The following is a 12,185-nucleotide window of genomic DNA, read 5'->3' on the forward strand; positions in this document are numbered from 1 at the left end:
GACGTTTCCGGGCTTCCTACCCCATGGCGTTACTTCTCGACTCTCCTGTGTTTCTCCTTCCCAGAGTCCTCCTGGACTCCTAGTCCCTCCTATCTTGGTTCCCTATTGGCTCAACAGTGCTTTATTGACATAAGACTTCCCCAACAGAGTTCTATAGAATAATCAACAACAGAGAAATGTACCTAGTGAAAAGGACCAGATTTTAAAGTGGATATCACACTATAGTGTTAATTGTTCTAATTCTGAGAAATAAATTGTGAGTGGTTGTTGTTTCCTTATATTTTTCTGTGACTTTTTTTATAATGAGTTTATTATCTTTCTAATCAGAAAAATAACATTGTAAAAGAAAACTCTCTAAACCACTTGTGGCCTGGTTAAATATAGCTATAAACTGTAATCACATTTTATCTTTCCCATTCAATAAAGTACATCTAGCAAGTTTTTTACTTGGCACCAATTCCTTGGACATTAACTAAAGAGAGCAGTTTATGGCAAAGAACAATACAACCCCCAGTCTTTCCAAATTTCATGTAAGTTTTCACAAGCTGTCCCTTTCCATATTTTGTTCAGAATTATGGAACTGTTCCTTGCTGTCATCTCTGGCAGGCTCGGAGGACAATGTGACAGCTGATGCCAGCATGATGTTCCTTGTGTGCCCACCGCATCCATCCCACTCAGCTCTGACAGGATGATGATCCTTCATCTTTCATTGCTGGCCCATGGTCCCCAGAGGCTCCTAGAGCTGTATTCAGGAATCACCTTCAAGGAACGTGTATCTGCCTGCCACAAAACGCAAATACCTGCTGGTGGTGCCCACTCGTGCTTTGCAATTCAAATCAGACTTCAGTTTGCAAGATCAATTTTGCTTTCCCACCTCATACTGCTGCAAAGACACGAACCACTTTTCCCCAAGCTGAGAACTGTCCCCAAAAAAACAAGTTCTCTATTAAACTAGGGCACTTCCTAACAGTATAGGCATTTTCCTAAATGTTGACAATGGACACCTCCCAAATGGTTGGGGCGCCCCAAAGCTAACAACAGAGAAATCTATAGGTTAGGAAGGATGAAAGGGAGGGTTGCTTAGCCCCAAAGTATAGTTAAGTTGGGTTTGCATGGTAGAATTCTGCAGTCCTAACACTTGAGAGGCTTAGGCAGTATGTGGGAAATCTGAATCTATCCTGTTTGATACCCTGTCACACACATGCATGCACACACACATGTACACATACACCACAACCTCACCAAAGAAGCACCAACAACAATAATCCACCCATAAACCCAAAACACAGAAACAAGGCACAAAAACCAAAACCACAGCTAAATAGAAACACTAAGTTCCGGCCGGGCGGTGGTGGTGCACGCCTTTAATCCCAGCACTCAGGATGCAGAGGCAGGCGGATCTTTGTGAGTTCGAGGCCAGGCTGGACCGACAGCCTCCAAAACAATACAGAGAAACCTTGTCTCGTAAAACCAAAAAAAAAAAAAAAAAAGAAGAAGAAGAACACTAAGTTCCAGTGCTCACAGCTATGATTCACAATAATCTATTATATATCTCATTAAAACTAGGAGTATCTGGAAGTCCTCAAACATAAAGTAATGGCACAGAGATGGAAATACATACATATATACAGTACACATGTACTAAAATAGTGTATCATGCTCTACCTATTTTTATACATTAATCAAAAGATATTTTTAACGTTTAAGGTAATGGAAATTGTATTGCTACAAATAATATACAAGTATCAAATCATCACACTGTACCACACAAATATGAGTGACTAAAAAATAATTGTTTGAAAAAGACAATACTGAAAAGTTAGCTATTTATCATCACAGGTGCCAGCAATTCTAAGCAATGCCTGTGATAAAAATATTCTGTCTCTTAAACTCTTTCTCTAGACTGCTTTCTAAACTGTGTGATTGTAGAGTGTAGTCTTCCTTGTCGGTTGCCTGGGCCCTGCTGCGCTGTCTGAACCCCCAAATAACACACAGGACACTATATTAATTATATAGCTCTTGGCCGTTTGCCTTGTTTCTTACTGGCTATCTCTGACTTAAGTATTTAACCCATAATTGTTAATCTAAGTATTCCTCTTACTGGAGAAAAGGGTCCGAACCTCTTACTCTAGCAGTCTACATTGTGTCCTAGCCCCACCTATCTCGCTTCCCTATTAGCCAACAGTGCTTTATTCAACAACCAATAAGAGAGACAGATTTACAGAATGACATCTCCCATCATGTGATAATTGCTTTTAAAAAAATTTATAATTCTTTATTTAGGTAACATTTTCTTTCACTTAATTTTACATACCAACTAGTTTCCCCTCCCTCCTCTCCTCCTGTACCCTCCCTTTTCCCATCTATCTCCCTCCCCATCCTCTCCTCCTCCCTCTCCATCAGAAAGGGGCAGGCCTCCCATGGGCTTGCACAAAGTATGGCACATCAAGTTGAGGCAGGACAGAGCTCCTTCCTTTACATTGGCCATCGGTCATCGAGGTGGGACCAAGTAATCCAGCATGGGAAGCAGGTTACCAAAAGTCAGCTAAGCACCAGGGAGAGGCCCTGCTCTCACGGTTAGAAGCCTTACTGATTGCTTTGAAGCTTGGTAATGTGCGTGTAAGCTGTCTATCAATACAGTTTGTCACTTGTCCTTCATGAACAGAAGTTCATATAAAGTGCTCCTTGTTATGTAAGCCCTGACACACACCTGCTCAACCTCTTCCATTTCATAACGATTCCTGATCCTGTGCATTAACAGGCATACTTCTTCATTCCAACCCTATACTTCTACACAAGTCTGCCTTTTCCCAGCATCCTGTGCTGCTGTACATATCTGCCTTTTCCCAGCATCCTGTGCTGCTGTACATATCTGCCTTTTCCCAGCATCCTGTGCTGCTGTACATGTCTGCCTTTTCCCAGCATCCTGTGCTGCTATACATGTCTGCCTTTTCCCAGCATCCTGTGCTGCTGTACATATCTGCCTTTTCCCAGCATCCTGTGCTGCTGTACATGTCTGCCTTTTCCCAGCATCCTGTGCTGCTGTACATGCCTGCCTTTTCCCAGCATCCTGTGCTGCTGTACATGTCTGCCTTTTCCCAGCATCCTGTGCTGCTGTACATGTCTGTCTTTTCCCAGCATCCTGTGCTGCTGTACATATCTGCCTTTTCCCAGCATCCTGTGCTGCTGTACATGTCTGCCTTTTCCCAGCATCCTGTGCTGCTATACATGTCTGCCTTTTCCCAGCATCCTGTGCTGCTGTACATGTCTGCCTTTTCCCAGCATCCTGTGCTGCTGTACATATCTGCCTTTTCCCAGCATCCTGTGGAGTAGGACTCAAAGGATGAGAGCAGGAAGTTCTGCAGGGAGAAACCAGACCCATACTATCCTGTTATTTTCTACTAGAAAAAAAACACTATCATTTTCTAAGCCCAATATGGAGAGGGGAGTAGGTGATGTTTGCACATATATGTATAAGAGAAATAGAAGAGATCTTCTGAGTAGACTCAGGGCAGGTAGGGATCAGATAAAGGAACGAATGGAGGAGGAGAGTAATGAAAGAGATGTCTTGATGGGGGCGCATTTTGGGGTTGGATTGAGACCTGGTGCATGGGAGACTCCTATGACTCTACAGGGATAACCCCAGACTCCTAGCAATGGTGAATGGGTAGCCTGGCCATCTACTGCGGTCAAATTGGTGGCTGCCCCACTTGTCATCAGAGAGTTTTCTTCCAGTAACTGACAGAAACAGATGGAGAAATCCACAGCCAAGCACTGAGGAATCCTTTTGAGGAGAGGGAAGGAGGATTGTATAATCCAGGGGGTTATCACAAGGAAACCCACAACTAACCTGGATTCATAGGAGCTCACAGACTCTGGACCGACAGCTAGGGAGCCCACATATGATATAGGCCTTCTGCATATGTGCCAATTGTGCAGCTTGGTCTACTTGTGGGACTCCTGGCAACTGAAGCAAGGTCTGTTCCTAACACGGGTTTTAAGATCATAATAGGCAATGTGGGTTCTAAGGATTTCTTGAAGTGGAAGAAACATGGGAAGTGTTTCCTCTGCTGTGGCTCTACTGTTCCAGCATGATTTCTCTCTCTCTCTCTCTCTCTCTCTCTCTCTCTCTCTCTCTCTCTCTCTCTCTCTCTCTCTCTCTCTCTCTCTCTCTCTCTCTCGTCTCTCTCTGTCTCTCTCTCTCTCTGTCTCTCTCTCTCTCTCTCACACACACACACACACACACACACACACACACACACATGCACCTGGCTTAAAAAAGAACTGAATAGACAAGCAAACTGTCCAGAAAAGCGAATACCTCAGCCTTCCTGAAATTGTCCTGTGACTCTGACTCACCTCTAAGGACACTGTGTTAACCCCAGCCTCTTAGGAAGATATCCTTGTTCCCAGGCCTACAGGCTGAACTGCATGCTGGCTCTGCAGAGACCAGCCTATCTCCTAGGGTGCCCTGCTCTATGAAGACTTATACAAAACCCTCCTTGCCTTTGCCAAGGTACCAGCCCGACCTCTCTTCTATGCATGGGAGTTCCACAATGTGCCTTAAGAGATGTTGTGATGGCCAGGTGGTGGTGGAGAACATCTTCAATTCCATCACTTGGAAGGTAGAGGCAGGGGAATTTCTGTGAGTTTGAGGCCAGCCTGAAATACAGAGTGAGTTTCAGGACAGCCAAGGCTACACAGAGAAACTCTGTCTCAGAGGAAGGGTGTGTGTGATGAAAACCCCAGAGATAAATTCACTGTAGAAATGTCACTCTGGGAGATGGTAGTTCATAATCATTACAAAAAGTCCAGGGAGGGTGGCATATAGAGCATTAAAATGTCATGGTTCTAATCCATGGCACCAGGAAAAATAAGCTTCAAAAGCTGCAGTAGAAGTATGACTGTTGGGCTAGCCCTTGTATTTTATCTGTAATACCCAATGTCTACTACATCATAGGTGGGATCTATGCCCTGAGTTCTGTCATTTCTGCTGAGAGTGACTAAATAGAATCCTTCTTTAGTTGGCTTTCTGAGCTGTGATGGAACCAGGACTCTCCATCCTTTGTGTTTATCGGAAGCAGTCATTGACCCGACAGTGGGTACCCGCTCTTCCTCCAGTCTGTCTCCAACAGCCAGGCATAGTGTATTCCTCTTTCTGCTATGATGTTCACATTGATGACAAGGGAAAGACCTTAAATGGAAAGCCAGTTTCATGTAGGGCAGAGCAGGCTCCGGGAACATGCTGAAAAGTGAGCAAGCAGCAATGATTCGAGAATGACTTAGCAGGTAAGATGGCCCAGAATAGCAGGCAACAGACAGCTTTCTCTTTCCCAGAGTCCTCCTCAACTCCTAGTCCCACCTATCTTGCTTCCCTATTGGCCAGCAGTGCTTTATTCAACAACCAATAAGAACAGATTTCAGAATGACATCTCCCATCAGTGATGATATGGATATCCAACATGGGTCAAGAGGGATGGGGTGTGTGTGTGTTATGAGTCAGCAAAAAACGTCTGTCTCTCACCATTACTTTGAGTCAGGAAACTCAAATAGTGGAATGTGTTATGTACCCATTCCTGGCTGAGAACTACTTCTGTGTGGGCTTTGTATACATATGGTCTTGAGGTCAGAAGCCTTTGAGTCCTCGCCTTCCCCAATCAGGGCCTAACTAAACTACACGAAAACCTGAAAGAGCCTCCTAGACTTTGCTTTGTGGCACTTCCTCACACTTGGCTCTTTTTTTAATCTTAAATTTATTGGACTAGCACTGGCTTTGCTGCAGTTGACACCCTTGACACATGTGTCTCAGTAAATATCATGTATGTTGCTTTTCAGAGACTTGAAGATTTGCATCTCTTGAAGTCACTGACTGTTCACTGGGACCTGGACAGAAATCCAAAGGGCAACTTCTTTGGTGTGAGAAGTACCACCATTGTCTGATCCCATGACCTCTGGGGGCCCGGAAGACTGACTGCTAATTGCTTCCTATCTACTCCTTTCCCCAAGCCTCCCTCACCCAGCTTCAATGCATGGACAGCTCGGACTCCTTTCCTAGGGGAGGCATGCTGAATGCTTCCTCTTCTGTGCCCACACCTTGGCCACTTCATCAATGGACTCTTTCACAGAACTTGTTCCAGCAGCTGGCATGCTGAGCAGTGAGTAAAGTGGGTCTGGTTTGGTAATGGTAACACCATGACAAGTGAATAGCTTGTTCCAGCAGCTGGCATGCTGAGCAGTGAGTAAAGTGGGTCTGGTTTGGTAATGGTAACACCATGACAAGTGAATAGCTTGGATTGCTTCTGTTTCCTTGTCTTTGGCGTGTTTGCTTTTGCTTTTAAATTTAAATTCTAGATATGTATTGCCAGCAATGGCAGCTGTGAGATGCCTCCATTTCATAAACCAGATCATGGGTCACAGGTCTCCAGTGACCCAAAGATGGGAGAGAAGGTGGAATGTAAGAAGAGTAGTGGTTGGAGTCGTGGAAACCAGTGAACAAAGCAAGGTTCAGATACACACACAGGAGAATGGGGACAGGGGCAGAGCCTCCTGCAAAGTAGCCTTGAGATTAATTTTCTGATCACTGGGCACTCACTGTTCTTTCCGAGAACCAGAGTTCAGTTCATAGTACCCACAACATGTAAATTATGACTGCCTGTAACTTCTCTGGTCCCAGGGGATCCAATGCCCTCTTCAGGCCTCCATGAGCACCTGTACATGTGTGCATATGTAGTGTGTTTGCACACTCACACATACACAAACAAAAATAAATGGCCCATGTTACCACTGAAGGTCATGGGGATATCTGTGGTCTGTGCTGCCACCTGAAGCTATGTTGGGGTCCATGATCTTGCTGCAGCTGGAGGTCATGTTGATGTCTGTGGCCCCTGTTACCACTAAAGGTCAGACAGATGTCCATGGTGGTCTGTGCTGCTGTCAGAAGCCATGATGATGTCCATGACCTGTGATGCTGCCAAGGAGCATGATGGTGTCTGTGGTCCATGCTGCTGCTGTGGGCCATGTTGATGTGAGTGGCCTGAGCTGCCACCTGAATTCATGTTGGTGTCTGTGAGCCAGGCTGCCATCGGGGACCATGTTGGTGTGCATGGCCAGTGTTGCCCCAGAGGCCATGCTGATGTCCTTGGCCTGTGCAGCCATTAGGTTGATGTCCATGGCCTGTTCTGCAACAGAGGGCCCTGTTGAGGTTCATGGCACTGGCTGACACCAGAGATCTTGTGGAAGTCCATGATCGGTATTCCTTATGACTGTAAAGGCAAGGAAGCTACTTTTGCAGTGGTATCAATAACTGTGCAGTCACAGTTGAGGAAGAGGGACGTAGAAGGCCTTAGTGACAACCTCTGTACCCATTCCTCCACCCCCTAAAAGAGTAACAGTCTAGACAGCAAACCGTCAAAGAGAACTCTTAAAATTGTGATAAGGATGCTGAAGTGTAGCTCTCCACAGTTGGGGGCTTCTACAGGGGTGCAGGTGGAGAAGGACTCAGTTTTCTTTAAGGGGCTGGCTACTGGAAGTTTGGCCATGTTCCAGTGAATATATGAACAACACAAATTGGACTGGTAATTTTTTTCTTTCTTCTTATTCTTGTTGTTCTTCTCCCTTCTTCTTCTTCCTCCTGCTCCTCCTCCTCCTCCTTCCTCCTTCCGGCTTCTGCTTCTTCTTGGAGTGGGAGCTCACAAGGGTGGAGGGCAGACCTAATAGGTATAGGAAGTAGTGTTATTGAGATGCATGGTGTGAAATTCCCAAATTATCAATACAAATATTAGGTCGGGGAGTTTTTTAAACATTTAAAGTAAAAAGAATGCAGAGCTAGAGTGGATCAAGGCAGCTATGCAGTAAACAACTGGGAGAATCATTCCATCAAGTGTGGAAACCAAAGGGGAAAAGGCAGTCTCTAGCATGTAGCCAACAGCAGTCACCTCCGATCCAAGAAATGCATGCCTCCTGTGAGCACCACATTCCAGCTTCTCTGGAAGACCTCCACTTCCTCCCCAGGCTGGGAGAGATTCCCACAACAGCAAGGCAGCTCCTAAGTGAGGCTGTGTTTTGGAACCTCGCTCAGTCCCTTCTGCTCTCAAAGATGCGTCTGGCAGGCTATACCTAGGGCATCCTTGGCCAGCCCACTCACTCCCAAGGCAATGTGTGACCCTCAAAGGCCCAGTCAGGCCATTTTCAGGAAGCAAATGTTCAACCTGCTGGTTGAACAGCAAGTTCTCACAGGACCAGCCATGCTGGCCCCCAGTGGCTGAGGGGAGAGCCTTGGAAGTTGAGTAAACACATGGTAGAAAACCAACCTTGTCTTCGGGAGGCAGTCGTTTCACTTCTGTATGCTTTTCTGCTAGCCGTTCGGGCAATTATTGACCACTTTAACACACGTTCAAGGGCTGCCAGGAACACAGCAAAACCTAGAGCCAAGAGAGAAACACAGGGCTGTAGTACAACAGTTGCCGGTGAAGAGGGATGTGGGGGAAATGTCATAGCTCTTCCTGCCCAAGCTGCAGGAGCTGTGGAGCCTCACCACCCCAGGGGAGGAACTCAGGATAGAGAAAATCTAGGAATTACTGGGCAGCAAAGAAAAAATGTCACCACGCTGTATAGATGGACAATAAAAAGGAACAGAGTGCAGGAGGCAGGATGCGGGAAGCTGACTTGAGTGATCACTGGCAGAGGACAGTAGTCACAGTCTGCTGTTACCACCCACGGATGTTCCTCCCGGGAGAGCTTTGATGCATAAGACATGTACAGAGCCCTCGTTCATAAACAGACTTGGCACTGCAGCACTGCTCTGCTAAGCCCTGTGCAGATTTGCATAGTGATTTACTAAATATGAAAATAAAGCTGTTCCTTTAAGATCCCTGACTTTTCCATTGTACATTCATATGGATATTTAGTTAAACCTACCAGATTGTCAGTGCTAGCAGTGGACAGCACCCACTCTTACTTTACAAATTCTACTCAGAACTGAAATGCAGATTCCCATCAAGAATTTGAGAATAAAATTCTCTATCAGAATACGAACCACATAGGTGAAAGCAGTGCTCATTACCACAGAGAAGACAAAAGGCCATTGGGAGTCAACAAAGGGAGTCAGGCTCCCCAAGACAGCTCAGAACTAGACTCTTAGGACTCTGGTACAATGAGGAAGGCTTATCATAGACTATCACTGCCTGTGAATTGTCTGTGTGATGGGAAAGTTGAGTCACGCACTGTCCAAGGTGACAGCACCTGGTCACCCTCAACTGTTGAACACTCGAAACCTGCCTAGTACAATCGAGGAACTGTGCTGTTGACGCTGCCAAGATTTCAGTTGATCCAATTTGAGTGGCCACTTGTGGCTAGAGTTGTGCTTTCTCCACTTAGCTGTGTTTTATTCTTGGGTTCACCAGTGCCTCTTCGGCTTAAGCTGCTTGGAGTGTTTGGCTGTCCTCCATCCCCTGTGGCAGGGGCTTTGGAATGCAGGGTTGATGGAATAGTTGTCACTTTGGAGACAGCCAGCCAGAGGGGCCAAACCTCAGCCTGGGAAAATTTGAGAGCGAACATGTGGGTGCATGAAGGCCAAGATAGGTGGGACTCCTGATGTAGAAGGAAAAGAGAAGCTAAAAAGAAATTTCTAGACTTTTGGAATCTGCCCTCATTGGAATGTGTCCTTTGCAGACAGAAAAAAAAAATGTGCTGGCCCTCTGAGGAAATGTGTTGTCCTCACAGCTGAAGAGAGGAAAGGGAGAAAGGAAGAGAGAATGACAATTAGAAAAGCTAGGCCAGGCCTTCCCAACCCTGACAGAATGGGTCAAAAAAGCTGTTCTCTCCCATGGCTTTCTACTCTGAAAGACATGACCCCCTAGCTTCAAGATGGTGCTTCTACAAATATGCATGGTGAGCTTTTGATTAAGTATCAAAACAAAGCAGCGGAACTGCCAGAAAAACTTATCCAGCCTGCGGCAAAGTCCAGGGTTCTTGGGCCTATATACATGGAGACGGGGAAACATTCCTGTTATGCAATAAATAATGAGAGGGCATACAGACCGGGGCCTGGGAAAGGAAAATAACACACGGCAGTAAAGCAAGGGCTCTCAGACCAGTCCCTATCTTGTGATAGCTTCAGGGTCATCCATAGGAGTCTAATCTGTGTTCTATTTGAGAGTGCAGAGCTAGTAGCCTCATAGGTGGAGGTGGAGAAGCATGGAACCCATAGCTGTGGGGACAAGGACAGAGGGAGACACGGGTATTACTTATTCCCTCAGAAACATACTGATTACTCAACATGGCTTCAAGAAGCACCCCAATCCTCATCCTCCATATTTCAACCAGTCTCACACTTCTTGGGCGCAGTTGTGTCTCTTGCTTAAATAGATAAATATTTCATTTCTAAACAGCTTCCTAACCTTCGTGAGTGACTGAGCTCTCTTTCTAAGTCAGGGCGGGAAAGGAGAACATAATGACACTGGCTGTGCAGCTGAGAAGAGAGAAAACTGTTGGAATCAGACCTTCACTGTGAGGATTAAGCAGCCCCAGAGGTAGGGAACAACCTACACAAGGCCACCCCTACTTGTGACAGCAGCTGTTGTTTGTATGGCTCCCAAAGCTGCTCTTCGCTTCAGTAATTCACTAAAAGACCCAAAGACCTCACTGCAAGCTGCTACACTCATGACTGTGGCTCATTAGCAAAGAAACATAAAAATCAGCCAGAAGATGCTCATTGGGTAGGATGTGAGGAGGTAGCGAACATGATCCTCTGTGGACCTCTCCCTGTGGAGTCACAATGCACTATTTTCCAGGCATCTGTGTACGACAATATGCATAGAACTGCCAGCCAGGGAAGCTCAACTGAGTCGCGAATGCAGAGAGTTTTTTATTGGGGCTCTGTCACATGGTTAGGGTTAATCGATTGGTGGGTTGTTTATGTGGCTGGTTTCAGTCTCCAGATGAGGAGATAGCTCATGACTCAAAGCCTCCACTCTAAACCACGTGGTTGGTCCTTGTGGTACTGATGAAGACATGGCTCAGCACTACTGTCGGTCATCATTGTTAGACGATCCTGGGTAGCCCAAGGCCCTGGGGCAAATGAGCTGCTTCTTCTAGGAAGAACAGTTCTAGGAGCTTAAGAGTAGACTCCAGACATCATGGACCTCATTTGGAGCAAGTCTATTTGTTTTTAACTGTAAGCACACATATACATTCAATGTAGTTTAAAGACATAAATGTAAAACACGTTTACAATATAAATGAAAGTTTTTCACCCTATGATGCAGAAATTTAATATAAACATATTGTTAAGGATATGATTAAATATCATACTGATTACTTTAACTAATTAATATATCAATATGGTTAAAAAAGGAAAAGATTAAATACATCAATACAAGAAACGCTTTAACTTACAGGACACTACTAACAAAATGAAAAAGAAATAAAAATTACAAAATATACACACATGATGCTTATGTCAAAAGAAAAGGCAATACATTGGAAAGCTGAATGTACTCCACAAGGAAATTAGCAGAAGAAGTAAATTATACACTGTGGATGAGCATGCAAATTAGCAGAAATTTTGCGAGACAGTTTACTTAAAATCATTAAAATGTAATGTTTAAAATGGCATTCTACTGCTAGAAATGTGGTTCATAGAAATGTGTATCATCTCAGAAGTGAGTGTGTGGTGCAGCACTGTTTGCAATGAAGTCAGGAAGCAGCACTGTCAATTTCCAGGCACGTAGACTAGCATTTTGGGATGTAGTCTAGACAATGAGAGAGCCCTCGACTGGTATGAGCAGGAATCATAAAGCAGTCACCAAATGAGGAAATTACAAAGGAATATCCATAGCTTCATGTATATTTATATATAATATGTAAACATATCATCCATGTACTGTAACAATGAGTATACACACATATTATATGTATACACACATTTGCATATCCACATATATGTACAAGAGAAAAACTTTAAGGGTGTTACCCCATAGTGGGTGGGATGAAATCGTCCCCCATATGCTCAGATGTTTGAGTACTTGACTTCCAGTTGGTGGTGCTGTCTGTATAGGGTTAGGAGTTGTGGGCTTGGTTACAGGAAGTATGTCACTGGGGGTGGACTTTGAAAATGTGAAGACTCATACCATTTCCAGTTCTCTCTCTCTGCTTCCTGCTTGTGTACAAGATGCAAACTCTCAACT

The 12,185-nt window shown here is 44.9% G+C and overlaps 1 long non-coding RNA gene across 1 annotated transcript in view; it reads right to left on the reverse strand.

Annotated features, from left to right (window-relative positions):
- Positions 1 to 4,901: 4,901 nt before the first annotated feature.
- LOC110340654 overlaps positions 4,902 to 12,185 on the reverse strand; it is a 34,578-nt gene continuing 27,294 nt past the window's right edge. Inside the window, exons 2-3 of the long non-coding RNA XR_002382462.2 lie at positions 8,310 to 8,420; positions 4,902 to 7,709 (exon numbers count right to left, since the gene is read on the reverse strand). This is a non-coding gene — a long non-coding RNA (uncharacterized LOC110340654). The remainder of the gene's footprint in view (positions 7,710 to 8,309; positions 8,421 to 12,185) is intronic.

The sequence above is a fragment of the Mesocricetus auratus genome, unplaced genomic scaffold (genome assembly GCF_017639785.1).
Source record: "Mesocricetus auratus isolate SY011 unplaced genomic scaffold, BCM_Maur_2.0 Super-Scaffold_100004, whole genome shotgun sequence".
NCBI lineage: Eukaryota > Metazoa > Chordata > Mammalia > Rodentia > Cricetidae > Mesocricetus > Mesocricetus auratus.